The sequence below is a fragment of the Bison bison genome, unplaced genomic scaffold, assembly GCF_000754665.1.
Source record: "Bison bison bison isolate TAMUID 2011002044 unplaced genomic scaffold, Bison_UMD1.0 scf7180017864533, whole genome shotgun sequence".
In the NCBI taxonomy this organism is placed as follows: Eukaryota; Metazoa; Chordata; class Mammalia; order Artiodactyla; family Bovidae; genus Bison; species Bison bison.
This window is the reverse complement of record NW_011495082.1, coordinates 17,598,214-17,612,186: the sequence shown is the minus strand read 5'-3', so window position 1 is coordinate 17,612,186 and position 13,973 is coordinate 17,598,214. Positions and strand designations below refer to the sequence as shown.

The window sequence follows — 13,973 nt, the reverse complement described above, 5'->3', positions numbered from 1 at the left end:
TTTTGGAGCCCAGAAAAATAAAGTCTGACACTGTTTCCACTGTTTCCCCATCTATTTCCCATGAAGTGATGGGACCAGATGCCATGATCTTCGTTTTCTGAATGTTGAGTTTTAAGCCAACTTTTTCACTCTCCACTTTCACTTTCATCAAGAGGCTTTTGAGTTCCTCTTCACTTTCTGCCATAAGGGTGGTGTCATCTGCATATCTGAGGTTATTGATATTTCTCCCGGCAATCTTGATTCCAGCTTGTGTTTCTTCCAGCCCAGCGTTTCTCATGATGTACTCTGCATATAAGTTGAATAAGCAGGGTGACAATATACAGCCTTGACATACTCCTTTTCCTATTTGGAACCAGTCTGTTGTTCCATGTCCAGTTCTAACTGTTGCTTCCTGACCTGCATACAAATTTCTCAAGAGGCAGATCAGGTGGTCTGGTATTCCCGTCTCTTGAAGAATTTTCCACAGTTTATTGTGATCCACACAGTCAAAGGCTTTGGCATAGTCAATAAAGCAGAAATAGATGTTTTTCTGGACCTCTCTTGCTTTTTCTATGATCCAGCAGATGTTGGCAATTTGATCTCTGGTTCCTCTGCCTTTTCTAAAACCAGCTTGAACATCAGGAAGTTCACGGTTCACATATTGCTGAAGCCTGGCTTGGAGAATTTTGAGCATTACTTTACTAGCATGTGAGATGAGTGCAATTGTGCGGTAGTTTGAGCATTCTTTGGCATTGCCTTTCTTTGGGATTGGAATGAAAACTGACCTTTTCCAGTCCTGTGGCCACTGCTGAGTTTTCCAAATTTGCTGGCATATTGAGTGCAGCACTTTCACAGCATCATCCTGAAGGATGGAATAGCTCAACTGGATTCTATCACCTCCACTAGCTTTGTTCATAGTGATGCTTTCTATGGCCCACTTGACTTCACATTCCAGGACTATACATCAATAAAAACTAATCTTAAAAAAGAGATAGTTTCTTGTGATGGGGACAAGGTGTGAATTTTGAAATTCAGAAATGTTGAGTCTCATCTTAAATTTTCAGTTTCAACTAAACTATTTCTCTCATTAAATCATTTTAAAATGCAGCTGAAGAAAAAAAGAAAACCCTATCCAAGATAGATTCACTAGCCAAGAGTCTGAAGGAATATCTTTAGCATTGTAGGCAAGAGAAGCAAACATGAAAGACACTAACTCAGTGATTAAGTGGATCGCCATCTCTGGACTCAGAAGGACTCAGATCTGACTCCCACTCTGCCATTTTCAGAGGTGTAACACTAGGCAATCCAGTCAATTGACTGGTGTAACCAGTCCATTCTAAAGGAAACCAGTCCTGAATATTCACTGGAAGGATTCATGCTAAAGCTGAAACTCCAATGCTCTGGCCACCTGATGCAAAGACCTGACTCATTGGGAAAGACCCTAATGCTAGGAAAGATTGAGGGCAGGAGGAGAAGGGGACGACAGAGGATAAGATGGTTGGATGGCATCACCAACTCAATGGACATGAGTTTGAGTAGGCTCCGGGAGTTGGTGATGGACAGGGAGGCCTGGTGTGCAGTGGGTGGTCCATGGGGTCATAAAGAGTTGGACACAGCTGAGTGACAGAACTAAACTGAACACTAGGCAAGTTATTCAGCCTTGCTGAGCATCAGTGTCTTCATGCGTGTGTCCTCCCCATCTGAATGATTGAAATGACAAACTGCTTGTATCTGGCATACTTTAGGAATTCAAAATAATTGCTTGACAACATCATCCTTTTGATTAAATTATAAGCTTCGTATGAATTTGAGGTCTAAATTATATGAATAGGCAATTTAAACATACCGAAACTTTCTAGAACATACACTTCCCTTGGCATATTCATTTTCAAGTGATTCACTGTGATCACTACAGTAAAAACTAGATCATTCAGATAATGAGAACTCTAAGAAGAAGGCAATGCTCTTTCGCTCTGCTGACTGAACTGATTTAATATAAAGGAAAAGGTATCTCAAAACATTCTTCTACTAATGTATTAACCACAAGCTTTAGAAACATGATTTTTAAAGGCTACTGCTGCTAAGTCACTTCAGTCATGTCCGACTCTGTGCGACCCCATAGACGGCAGCCCACCAGACTCCTCTGTCCACGGGATTCTCCAGGTAAGTACACTGGAGTGGGTTGCCATTTCCTCCTCCAATGCATGAACGTAAAAAGTCAAAGTGAAGTCGCTCAGTCGTGTCCAACTCTTAGCGACCCCATGGACTGCAGCCTACCAGGCTCCTCCATCCATGAGATTTTCCAGGCAAGAGTACTGGAGTGGGGTGCCAAAGGCTAAGGCTAATATAAACTAAACATAATTTTTAAACAGCTTTACAAATTAAGTTGTTAGTAAAAAAAAAATCATAACTAAATGTCTGGAATATTAATAATAATAATATTTTGCATATAAAGATATTTACTGGTAGTCTCAACAATACAGTATCGTTTGACAGTCTGAAGTTCATGGTGCAGAAGCAAATGTACTGCTAAGAATAACTCAGGACTGAAAGGAACGACTGGACATGCAGATGACAATGCAGTGCCTTCCGAGTCTTTTTGAAAGATAGAAATGAATAAGGAATAAACTGACAGCTTTCATCAAAATGATTGAAAATTATGTTACAGGAAGTGAAGTAAAGGCACAACTATCTGTAGCTTACTAAAATGGTTCACATGAGCAGGGTTAAGTGTGTATAGTTCAGTTCAGTCACTCATTTGTGTCCGACTCTTTGCGACCCCATGAACCGCAGCATGCGAGGCCTCCCTGTCCATCACCAACTCCCGGAGTCCACCCAAACCCATGTCCATTGAGTCAGTGATGGCATCCAACCATCTCATCCTCTGTCGTCCCCTCCTCCTCCTGCCCTCAAAGGCCAACATGACTGAAGGAAAGTCTTCAGCTGAGTTGTCAAAATGCTCCTGGTATAGCTTTATATTGGAAACAGTCACATATTTGAATGGAAAGCAATTAAGTGGCTCAAAAAACAAATCTGATCTATTAAATGTGTGAACACTTAGAGAAGCTGAAGGAAAAAAGAAAATTCTCATATAAAAATAAAATATATTTGAATATTGCACTGCACATAACTAATTTTACCTAGTAAAATCCACCTCTGACTGTGACACAGTGATAAAGAATCTGCCTGCAATGCAAGAGATAAGCATTCAATCCCTGGATCAGGAAGATACTCTGCAGAGAGAAATGGCAACCCATTCCAATAATCTTGCCTGGGAAATTCCATGGACAGAAGAGCGTGACAAGGTAAAGTCCATGGGGTCACAAAAGAGTTAGGCACAACTTAGTAAACTAAACAACAGCAACAAAATAAATGCAATAATAAGTAAGTCTTACTTTATTGACCCGATCTCACATACCGGCTCCCCAGGTGACTCAGTGGTAAAGAATTCACCTGCCAGTACAAGAGATGCTGGTTCAATCTTTGGGAAAAGATGGGTTGGGAAAATGGGTTGGGAAAATCCCCTGGAGTAGGAAATGACAACCCACTTCAGTATTCTTGCCTGGAGAGTCCCAGGGACAGAGGAGCCTGGTGGGCTACAAAAAAGTGGGATACAACTGAGCAGGCAGCATACATGTACAATCCCCAAAATAAAATTACAATAAAATCCTCACTGTAATAATTTCCCTGAGTAAACATTTCTGTAATCACAACTTTAACGTTTCTTTTAGTCTACATTTACAGATTTACAGATACAGGATTATTCTGGAAACATCTCTATTCAGTAATATTTATATGTTATTTTCAAGTTGTCACATAGGACTCAACGCTAAATACTTCCACACTTATGGGAGTGGAAGTTATTCTGTTAGTATCTGTATTTGGCAAATATTCCTGTCATTTTCCAGTTTTAACTACATCTTGCAAATGAAACAATGCCCAGAAAAGCTTTTCTGAACTTGCTACATTTTGTCCATGAAGGTGGCCCCTCCCACAAAAAAGTCATTTGGGAAGTCATTTGATAAGGTATAACTCTGCTTGTTGTTTGACTTTAATCAAATCACTTCTGACACAGTTCCAATTCTTAGGAACCTATCTATGGCCAATTCAAACAAATAAACACGAATAAGAAAAGTAGAACGAAGCCCTGCTGTCCTACATTTCACTTAATAGTTGCTTTCCTGATGTACCCGAGAGGGGTGTTTGAAAGGACAGTATGTATTTTCCTGTGATGCCAAAATGTCAATTCAAAATCCATCTGTTTTAGCAGAAAAATAATACTTTGTCATAAATGCAAGCTAACAGCCAGTATTCTACCTGGCACCCAGAGGATATTGAGAAAATCCTCTATTGTCCTAGCACAATATTAGTTATTATTTATAAGGTCTTATGGAAAAAATAGTTGTCTGACATTCATACAGTTTTCTTAGGAGAAATATTCTCTTTCCTCAAATAGTGTTTGAAACATACCTGGGCAGTCAGAGCTATGGTTATTAACCTTGATATTGAATTATTTTTCTAAAGCTTGTCATTTTTAAAGAAGAGATGCTAAATATTGATATGGTTTTGTTGGCTCCACTGCTTCTGCACTAAGAAGCATAGAGAAAACCAGGAATAAAATAAAACTTTTCTCCCACTGTGCTGTAAATACATTTCATTCAAACCTGGGGTGAGTGCCCCTCCAGTCTACAGTTCGTAGAATTTTAAGACTCGAAGCATATCAGAGACAAGATTGCCAAATTAGTACCATTTTAGTGCAATTTAAAATTGTGTAATCTTGTATAAAAGAATACAAGCTGGGATTCATTTATCTGGTGACATTTTTGACTGTCTTGGCTGTCTCATTGGTCTTTACTGTTTCACTCCTATAGATACAGCAAACATCTTTTCAAAATATCATGTGGCTTTTCAGTTAACATAGGGAAAAAATATCTACAGGGGTCAACCATGGTTATTCATTTTCTAAAAAAACCACAGAACTTAATAAGCTGCAAAGAGACCAATTTTCTTTTAATAAATAAAATATTGTGATGTTCTAACCATAACCTCCTATCTGAAATACAATAGAAGTACAACCAATGATTCTTTTAAGAGAAGGTTTCATAAATAAACATATATAAAAAAGACTGGAACACTATGGGGTGGGGTAATTAGTGATTTCTTAAATGAGACAATATTCTTGAATGTATTTTTAGTATATCTGAATTTTTTCCCCATCCTCTCCCCAAGGTATCATTAAAAACAACTTTGATTATCATTAAGCAAGGAGAAAACTCACTTTCATCAGACCCTACATCTTAGGTAGAACGAGAGTATCAGATCATACCATTTACTCATTCATTTTGAGTGTTCCCCCAAATATTAAAGAGTATAACATGTTGGGTTATCCTATACACTGGGGCTACATCAGCAAACAGACACGGCCTCTGTTGGAGAAGACTGTTGAGAGTCCCTTGGACTGCAAGGAGATCCAACCAGTCCATTCTGAAGGAGATCAGCCCTGGGATTTCTTTGGAAGGAATGATGCTAAAGCTGAAACTCCAGTACTTTGGCCACCTCATGTGAAGAGTTGACTCATTGGAAAAGACTCTGAGGGAGTCTGGGAGGGATTGGGGGCGGGAGGAGAAGGGGGCGACAGAGGATGAGATGGCTGGATGCCATCATTGACTCGATGGACGTGAGTTTGAGTGAACTCCGGGAGTTGCTGATGGACAGGGAGGCCTGGTGTGCTTCGATTCATGGGGTCGCAAAGAGTCGGACACGACTGAGCGACTGAACTGAACTGAACTGGACTACTGAAGCTTAGACCTGTGAGGGAAGATTGACATTATCCACAACAGCAACAAAAATCTATTTCAACTGTGATCAAGACTGTAAAGAAGCAGTATGTGATACAAAGTATTTGGCAAGGAAACTTGACCTACCGGTGGGAGGATCTTCCAAGGAGACAGAATAACATCTGAAAATGCCTTGAGGTGGAAAACTGCAAGTCAAGTTTAAGGAACTCTAAGAACGTGAGGTTGGAACAAACAAACATAGTTATGGGGCAACAGAACAAGCCTGGGCTGCAGAGCTGGCGAACATCAAGACACGGTGGGTCTCTCAGGCCAGGGGAAAGGTACAGGTCTTTGTTTCGGGAACAAGGAGATGAGTTCAAAGAATGTAAGAAGGGCGATGACGTGATTTAATTAACCCTGAAGTTATTACTCTACAAATTCCATAGGAATTTTGTTTTTCCTATTATTTAAAATTAAAGTAAGCAGGGCTGTCATTATTATCATCATCTTACTACAGAGATTATGAGTTGGCACAGGCACAGAACTCAGACGGATAAACTGTAACTGTGTTACTACACTTCAGAACTAAAATATTGCCTGTCATGAACAAAGGGCGTTGCCGCCATCAAGCCATCACATTACAGCTGCCCCAGCAGCGAGCCTGGAGAACTCAGGGTGGAAACAGACAGTGCCCGCCCCCTCAGTCAACTGCCATACCCTGAAAAGACTCTGGGTGCAAAAGCACAGCGGGCTGGCCCCCGCCAGCTCAGGGGCCTCTGGAAGGGAATGGTCTTGGTGAGCTCCGACTCTTGCATCTTCTCATACACAGAGAAGTGCTAAATGCCTTAACTTGAGATATCCTGTCTTCTTTTAGTAACAGCAATCTTTTGATGTTCCAACGACCTGGTTTTGTTATGGAAACTCTTATATTCCCCCTCTTCCTCTTTGTAGAAGTCTCTCAGAATTATCTGAGAAGCTGTGTCCTGGGCTTAATTCCTCAGTTTCGCCCACTGAATAAAACATAACTCTCAACTTTCAGGTTGTGCTTTTTTTTTCCCCCATTTTTGACTGTTATATTTAATTTACTTCATGAGCCTCAACAGTGAAAGAATAACTCAGACTTTGCAATTCAAGTTAAGCAGAGTCACTTCTTTAAGTTGATCTCTGTTTAGTTCAACTGCATTCACTCCTTAGGATTCTTCCAGCACTCCCATCCCCATCTGACTTCCCCTTCCTCTCTTACTGGAGGTAAGCTATGTTCTAAAGGGTTGTTTGTATGTTTGTATTGTTGGACACCTGGCCCAGGACTCTGAACTCTCCACGTTGTATGTAACTCATCTCATCTAGGCTCCTTCATCAGATACTGCCATTTTCTTCTGAAGGCCTCAGTCGTAGCCAGTCCAAGCATGTATCTACTCCTCACTCTGATCCAGGCTGAAAGGTCTCCTTCCCCACTTAGGAGGACAGGACTTTGAGAGAGTCCACCAAGGCCAAGTGTCGGAGGTATTCCTCTCAGTCTTTGCTGCTTTATCCCTCCAAAACCCACTAGACATAAGTGTTCCAGGGAGGATTCTAGTCTCAGCAACTGTACTCTGCAAGGCAGGACATGTTTCTCTCTCTGCTCCCATGATGCCCTAAACAGATCTGTGTTTCATACATACTCTCTACCCTATTACCTTCCCCTGTACCCAGACCGTGATCCCAGGCAGCCTCTGAGACTACAGTCCCTCTGATCTTCTAATCACCGATCAAAACAAAGCTAGCTCCATTCAAGTGGGCACAATGCCTTCATGTCATTCATATACTCGTCCCCATTCTGAGGTTCCCCGCATAAACCCTCTGCCCTGAGACCTCCAGGTTTTGCTCTTGATATTCAGACCCATTCCAATTCAAAAGAGCTTTGACTTTCAGATGACTGACTTTGCAGTAGATTTTTTAAAGTCTACCTGGGAGCTCAAAACCCCAAGAATTTGACTATTCATTCCCGTAAGATTACTTCTGCATTTCTTTCAAAGGGCAATATTCCTCACTTTCTCAAATTAGTTTTATTGGGAGAAACGCTCCAGTATGTAAAGAATAAAGAAAAGGTAAACTATATCTGATACTCTTTTAAAATTTTAAACCAATACGTAATAAATGAGACACTAAAACAAGATAATAGGTCGTAACATCCAAGATTGAAAACAGTCTTCTATGTTAATTTGCAAAGGAATAGAAATAAAACATTTCAGACTTTGTTTACGGAAGGAAGGTCTCCTGATATGCTATCCTGATAAATTTACAACAGAAACAAAACAGCAGCTTCACTACTGGCACAGATTAGAAAATCTGAAAGGACTCTTACATAAAACAAAGAGTATCCTGGAAAACAAAATTTGCTGTCACAGGTTCATAGACGATGGTTAGAATGTCTTTCCTCGGTGTGGCTAGCACTCAAAGTAACCAAATTCCAATAATAACCAAAGCACATTTTCCCCTAGAGTTCAGCTATTTCCATTTAAAATGAAGTCATGCCAATGAGTTAGCTCAGGTTCTGCTACTGAAAATGTGGTGCATGAACTACACGCAAAAGTATCAGCTGGGAGTTGTTAGAAATGCACATTTTTCATATCCCTCCCAAACCTAATGAATCAGAATCCACATTTTAAGAGAATGAATCCCTGTGATGTATCTAACAGAATCTGAGGAGCCCTCTGGTCGAAGGTATTTCTCTCTTAGTTTCTCTTCTACAAAAGGAAAAAAAAAGGCGGGGAGACATTTTATTAAAGACAGATATAACTATGTAGTAATTAAGGACTCCTTTTTGAAACTCAAAGATAATTTTAATGTCATTTGTAGAGCCTCCGATGATGAAAATGTGTAGATTTATCTAACAAGGTACACTAATGTCAATAAGCCAGCACAATGTATGAGTGAGCCCACACTTTCCATTGTCAATTTGTTCCTGCCAGGCTAACACGAATTATATCAAGTCCATTTGTAAGACAGAGTTTAGAGTCTTGGTGCCAATGGATAACTCATTAGATCTCTATCTGCTCTAAAGCATTCTGCTGTGGCCTGAAATAAAATTCCAATCTTTAAACTTTTTTTTCTGAGAGAATTCCCTTTGTGTGTAGTTTCACTGTGTTCAGGAGTATGTGTCAATGGTTGTAAAACCCAACAAAAAATTGACTAGTATAAAGTGATAAAAGAAAAAGCATCAAAGAAAGTGTTATTTACAAGGCTTTTAAAATTTTCATTGGAATAACTTATACATTAAATAAAGTCTTCATAATATGACATATTTGAACATACCATATTTTGGTTGCTTCCATCATAAATTGGAAATCATATGTGGCATGCTTTTCAATAGTGATGATAAAATCTTACTGTGATCATTCACCATCATGAACACTCCCTTATGCACCAATGCATGACCATGTCTCCAGAACCAAAATGAAACTTGGAGTTAAGCAATTATTCAGTAATTTCTAGTGCCAGGTATGGTCTTGGCCCTGGTGGATGCTTATAAATGTTTATTGATGATGATGTCTTATAAAGCTGCCACTATCTGCTATGAATTACCCAGACTGACTTTTGGAATGGTGAAAGTACTCTAAATAACTCTGCCCTTAATTTTTATTCTTCAATCCTGGCACATATGTCTATCTTGAATAAATTCTTCCAAACTGCCCTGGAATACCAAATTTTGAAGCCTTAAAATGTGCCGTTCCTCTTTTGGCCTTCTAATTCTGTCTATTAAATGATAGACTATTGATGAATTGTGAAGACTGAACCTCAGAATTCACTCTAAATCATGTCTCAGGCAGAGGGAATGGCTTGTTCCGGGCCATCTGTAGTCTCTTTGCTCTTGTGGCCCACGGCACATAATGGTGAGGCAGCTGGTTGTGCTGGAAACACAACAGAAGGCAGTTCTACCACAATCACCACAATCACCACCCTTTCATGAAGTTCACTGATCTAGAAAGAAATGCGATAATGTCCGCTGGCTACTCACGGTTCAGTGTATTTCAAATAACATACAGGCGCTTTTCATTCTTTAGCTCATTTACTTTTAAAATATCTTATGAGGTAGGGTATTATTACCATTATTTTACAGATAAAGAAAGTAGGGACTAAAGTACTGAGAGCAGGATTCAGAGTCAAGCTGTCTTGCTCCAAAGCCCTCCTCTCCTCTTCCATTACCATGGCATTCATATTCTTCTCTGACCTAGGCTGCCCCACACGATACCCCATTTGAAAAACACTGTTCAGGTGAAGAGAAGCACCTTTATATTCTTAAAATAGAAACCTACAAACACATATATACTCACAAGTGCAGGTTTAAAATGGAGTTGCTTCTGAGTTATAAGTACTACACATGAAGTGACACTGCTACAAAAGTATCCAATGTAAATGAAATGAGAATTACTATGCCACTCCCTGGGAGAAGGCAATGGCACCCCACTGCAGTGCTGTTGCCCGGAAAATCCCATGGATGGAGGAGCCTGGTGGGCTGCAGTCCATGGGGTCGCTAAGAGTCAGACACAACTGAGCGACTTCTTTCATTTTCCACTTTCATGCATTGGTGAAGGAAACGTCAACCCACTCCAGTGTTCTTGCCTGGAGAATCCCAGGGATGGAGAAGCCTGGTGGGCTGCAGTCCATGGGGTCGCACAGAGTCGGACACGACTGAAGCGACTTAGCAGCAGCAGCAGCAGCGTGCCACTCCCACTAGATAATATTTAACCTCCCAAACACCCATGCTGCAAATTATGGAATGTTCATGAACGTGAGAATGCATATTCTCTAGATAGACCATCCATGTGAATTCCAATTTCCACGTACAAATGAATGTACACATAGAGACCACCACTGCTAAGACGCACAAACAAAGGACTACTTTTTTCCAAGCAAAATCCTGAAGGCCCCTGTATTCAGAAGCCCACATCAGAAATTTTGTTCATTCTGTGTGCATGAACATCACTACAGGCTGAAAGCTTATTAACTGTAATCAAGAAAGTCCTTTTGGAATTATCTTCCTTAGCCTACTTCCAAGGGAAATCATTTCTAGGTTTCTTCAGGGCAATGGTTATCAACCAAGGGCTCAGGCTCATCTTCAAATGTTCCAGACCAAATTTACTGTAATAATAATAACTGCTCTTTCAGTATTCTGATCTTTTTAACTGCTGTACATCTTTTCATCTATTTCCATTTCCCTTAGGTAGAGTGCAGACTAAGAAATCATCAGACCCATTTTTTAATCCTGTACATCATCAAAAACAATTTTGATAATCACATTATTAGTGTGTATAACCCCATCCTTCAGAACTCTGCTAGAAGAGTCACCTAAATATCCTGCTCTTATTCAGATGCTCTATTTATATCTACAAATGTCAAAAATTCTAAATGAAGCCTAGGAGCCTTGATTGACAAAGAGAGATGGCTCTCTTTTGTGGCACACAAAAAAATAATTAATAAAATCCCAGCACCTGCTTAAAACTCATCTTTAAGTTTCTTTAAAATTGTTCTTTGTTAATTCAGATGGTGCACATTTATACTCTGGTTCTGGAAATAGCTTTTTAATGCATGATTATTTGGGAGAGAATATTAGATTTATTACCTTTGCTAATGAACACTTAGATAAAAGTGGTATTCTCAAGGTAAGTATTCTCAAGAGGTGAACTCTGATTACCATATATTAATTTTCATTTCAGTTCAGAATTATATAAAGAGTGAACCTGGTGGCTTTTACATATAGAAAACGGGACCTCTCCAAAGCACACTCTGCCATAATTATCAAGGGTCCCCTCTCACTTTTCTAATGTCACCTATCAGTAGAACCAGAATTCATCATCATGGAAGTAATTTCAGAGGTTTAAAAAAGCAGAGAGTGAGCCTTAAAGACGCAGGATTTATCTTTACGTCTTTAAAACATGTGTGTTAGCCTCGTTTCAGTGAGATTGAGGGGTTTGACATTAAGATGCCCCTTCCCATACACCCAAGAGAATCTCTTACTTATCTGTTCCTTTTTCATAGCAGCATTTAACACAGAGTCAAATGCAATGGAGAATGCAATCCTTTAGTAAATCCAAGGCACACCTGCATCTCCAATATTGGCGACAATGCCACAACCTTTCTGTACAAATAGTGCACAGCACTCACCCTCTCTGCAGGATCTGTCTTTATCCTGAGGCATCTGTGGCAAAAAGATATACCACGAAGCCACATAACCATAATCTTAACAAAAATATTTAATCTTACAACTAATCGGAATTGAGTACAGAAAAAAATTGACTGCCTTCATGAATTCTAAGTACTAGATGTACCCTGAGCCATCATATATTATGATAGTTTATGCTAGGATATTTGGTGTTCTGGTAGATGTAGAAAATATCAACTTATTGTACACCATTTGCTGCACATCTACATGATTAATTAGCCTGTTTACACTTAACAACATTTGAATCCTGTGTATTTTCTTTAAAAGTATCTCTTCAGATGGCTAAACGTTTTAGTGAAAGATGATCAAAATTAGCATTAAGCATTTTAACTCTTTTTTGGTAATATAACACACATATGGAAAAATTCACAAAAGTATAGATAGAGCACAGGGAATTATCACAAAAGAAATATATCCATGGAAGCAATACTCAATGAAGAAATAGATTATAGAGTATCCTACAAAAGCCTCACTCCATGTTCCTTCCCAGTAACTACCTCCTCCATTCTCTCCAAAAATATTGCAGTTTAAAAATATGACTGTGAATTCTTTGATAATCCTACATTCAAAAGGTAAATCTCCATTCTCTTCCCCTTAAGAGTGGATGAACTAAAATGTTTCATAATAATTTGGATCACCTTTCACTAAGTCATGTGAAGAGATACTAATTTTTAAAAAAATACACAGGATAAAAAATGTTTAGTTTGCCAGGACTGCCAAATATCACAGACTCAGTCAGTCACATAATGGAAATGTATTGTCTCACATTTTTGGAAGCTGGAAGCTCAAGGCAGGTTTGTTTCTCTTGAGGACTCTCTCCTTGGCTCGCAGGTGGCCACCTTCCCACTGTGCCTTCATGTGGCTGTCCGTCTGTGCTGCATACAGGGACAGACAGACATACAAAAGGCAATTTCAGTAAGCCCTGCGTATTTTAATTCGAAGGATTTGGACGAATTTCAGAAAAACTTATTTCCACTTTTTCACCCAAATCCAACTACTCTAACCTCTTGAAAGAGGGAAAAACACTAAAACTTAATCCATCAAAGAGCATTAGTTTGTTTCTTTTAATAAATCTGTAATCATTCTAAAAATTGTGTTCCCAAAAGAGAAAAGAAAGAATATAAATTTTCCCTAAACCATGCATTTCTTACTGTACATAATAAGATAATATCCTAACACCAGGTCATATTTTAGCTATGCTTTGGAATCTATATAATTAATGGTGTGCACGAAAGTTCTTATCCTAATGGTAGATGAAAGAATCCCCAAATCTGGACTTTGCCTATAGTTACTTATCCTTTATCAACAGACAAGGCCCAGTAAAGTACTGGTAAAACTTAACCAACAGATGATGTATAATGAGGCCTTTTAAAAGTGCTTTCCTATATATAGTTAAAAAATTAAATTAAATTAAAAAAATAATAAAATAAAAGTGCTTTCCCACAGATGCATTTCTGTTTCAAAGACAAATGACAAAGTCCCACAGACTGGGACATGTTTACTGAAAGTGTCATGTTGCTCAGTCACATCCAACTCTTTGTGACGCCATGGACTGTAGCCCTCCACGCTCTTCTCTTCATGGGATTCTCCAGGCGAGAATACTGGGATGGGTTGCCATTCCCTTCTCCAGGGGATCTTCCCAACACCAGGACTGAACATGTTTAACAAAGCAACCAGAAAAGGTGCAATAGCTGAAGTACAAAATGTATCAGCCCACTATTTCTTACATAAAACACAGGAATCCAGCAAAAGCAATGTAATGACACGAATGTGACCACCTACAACTTAGGCAGACTCTTATTTCTGCTCAGAAAACACTACTTCACCCAAAGAAGAAAAAGAGTTTATCTTTAACAGAAGAATGGATGCTTAATCATTATAAATAGTCTCCCAAATACATAATCTTATTTTCTTCTAATCACTGTTTTTCTTATGCACTCACTAAAGAGCTAAAGACAAGCCACACACACACACACACACACACACACAGTCAAAGAAAAGAAGAGGAAAAATAG

At 39.2% G+C, this 13,973-nt stretch overlaps 1 long non-coding RNA gene across 1 annotated transcript in view; it reads right to left on the bottom strand.

Moving 5' to 3' along the window:
- LOC104982562 overlaps positions 1-13,973 on the bottom strand; it is a 349,361-nt gene that overhangs the window by 57,992 nt on the left and 277,396 nt on the right. The window contains exon 2 of the long non-coding RNA XR_824531.1: positions 12,725-12,828. This is a non-coding gene — a long non-coding RNA (uncharacterized LOC104982562). The remainder of the gene's footprint in view (positions 1-12,724; positions 12,829-13,973) is intronic.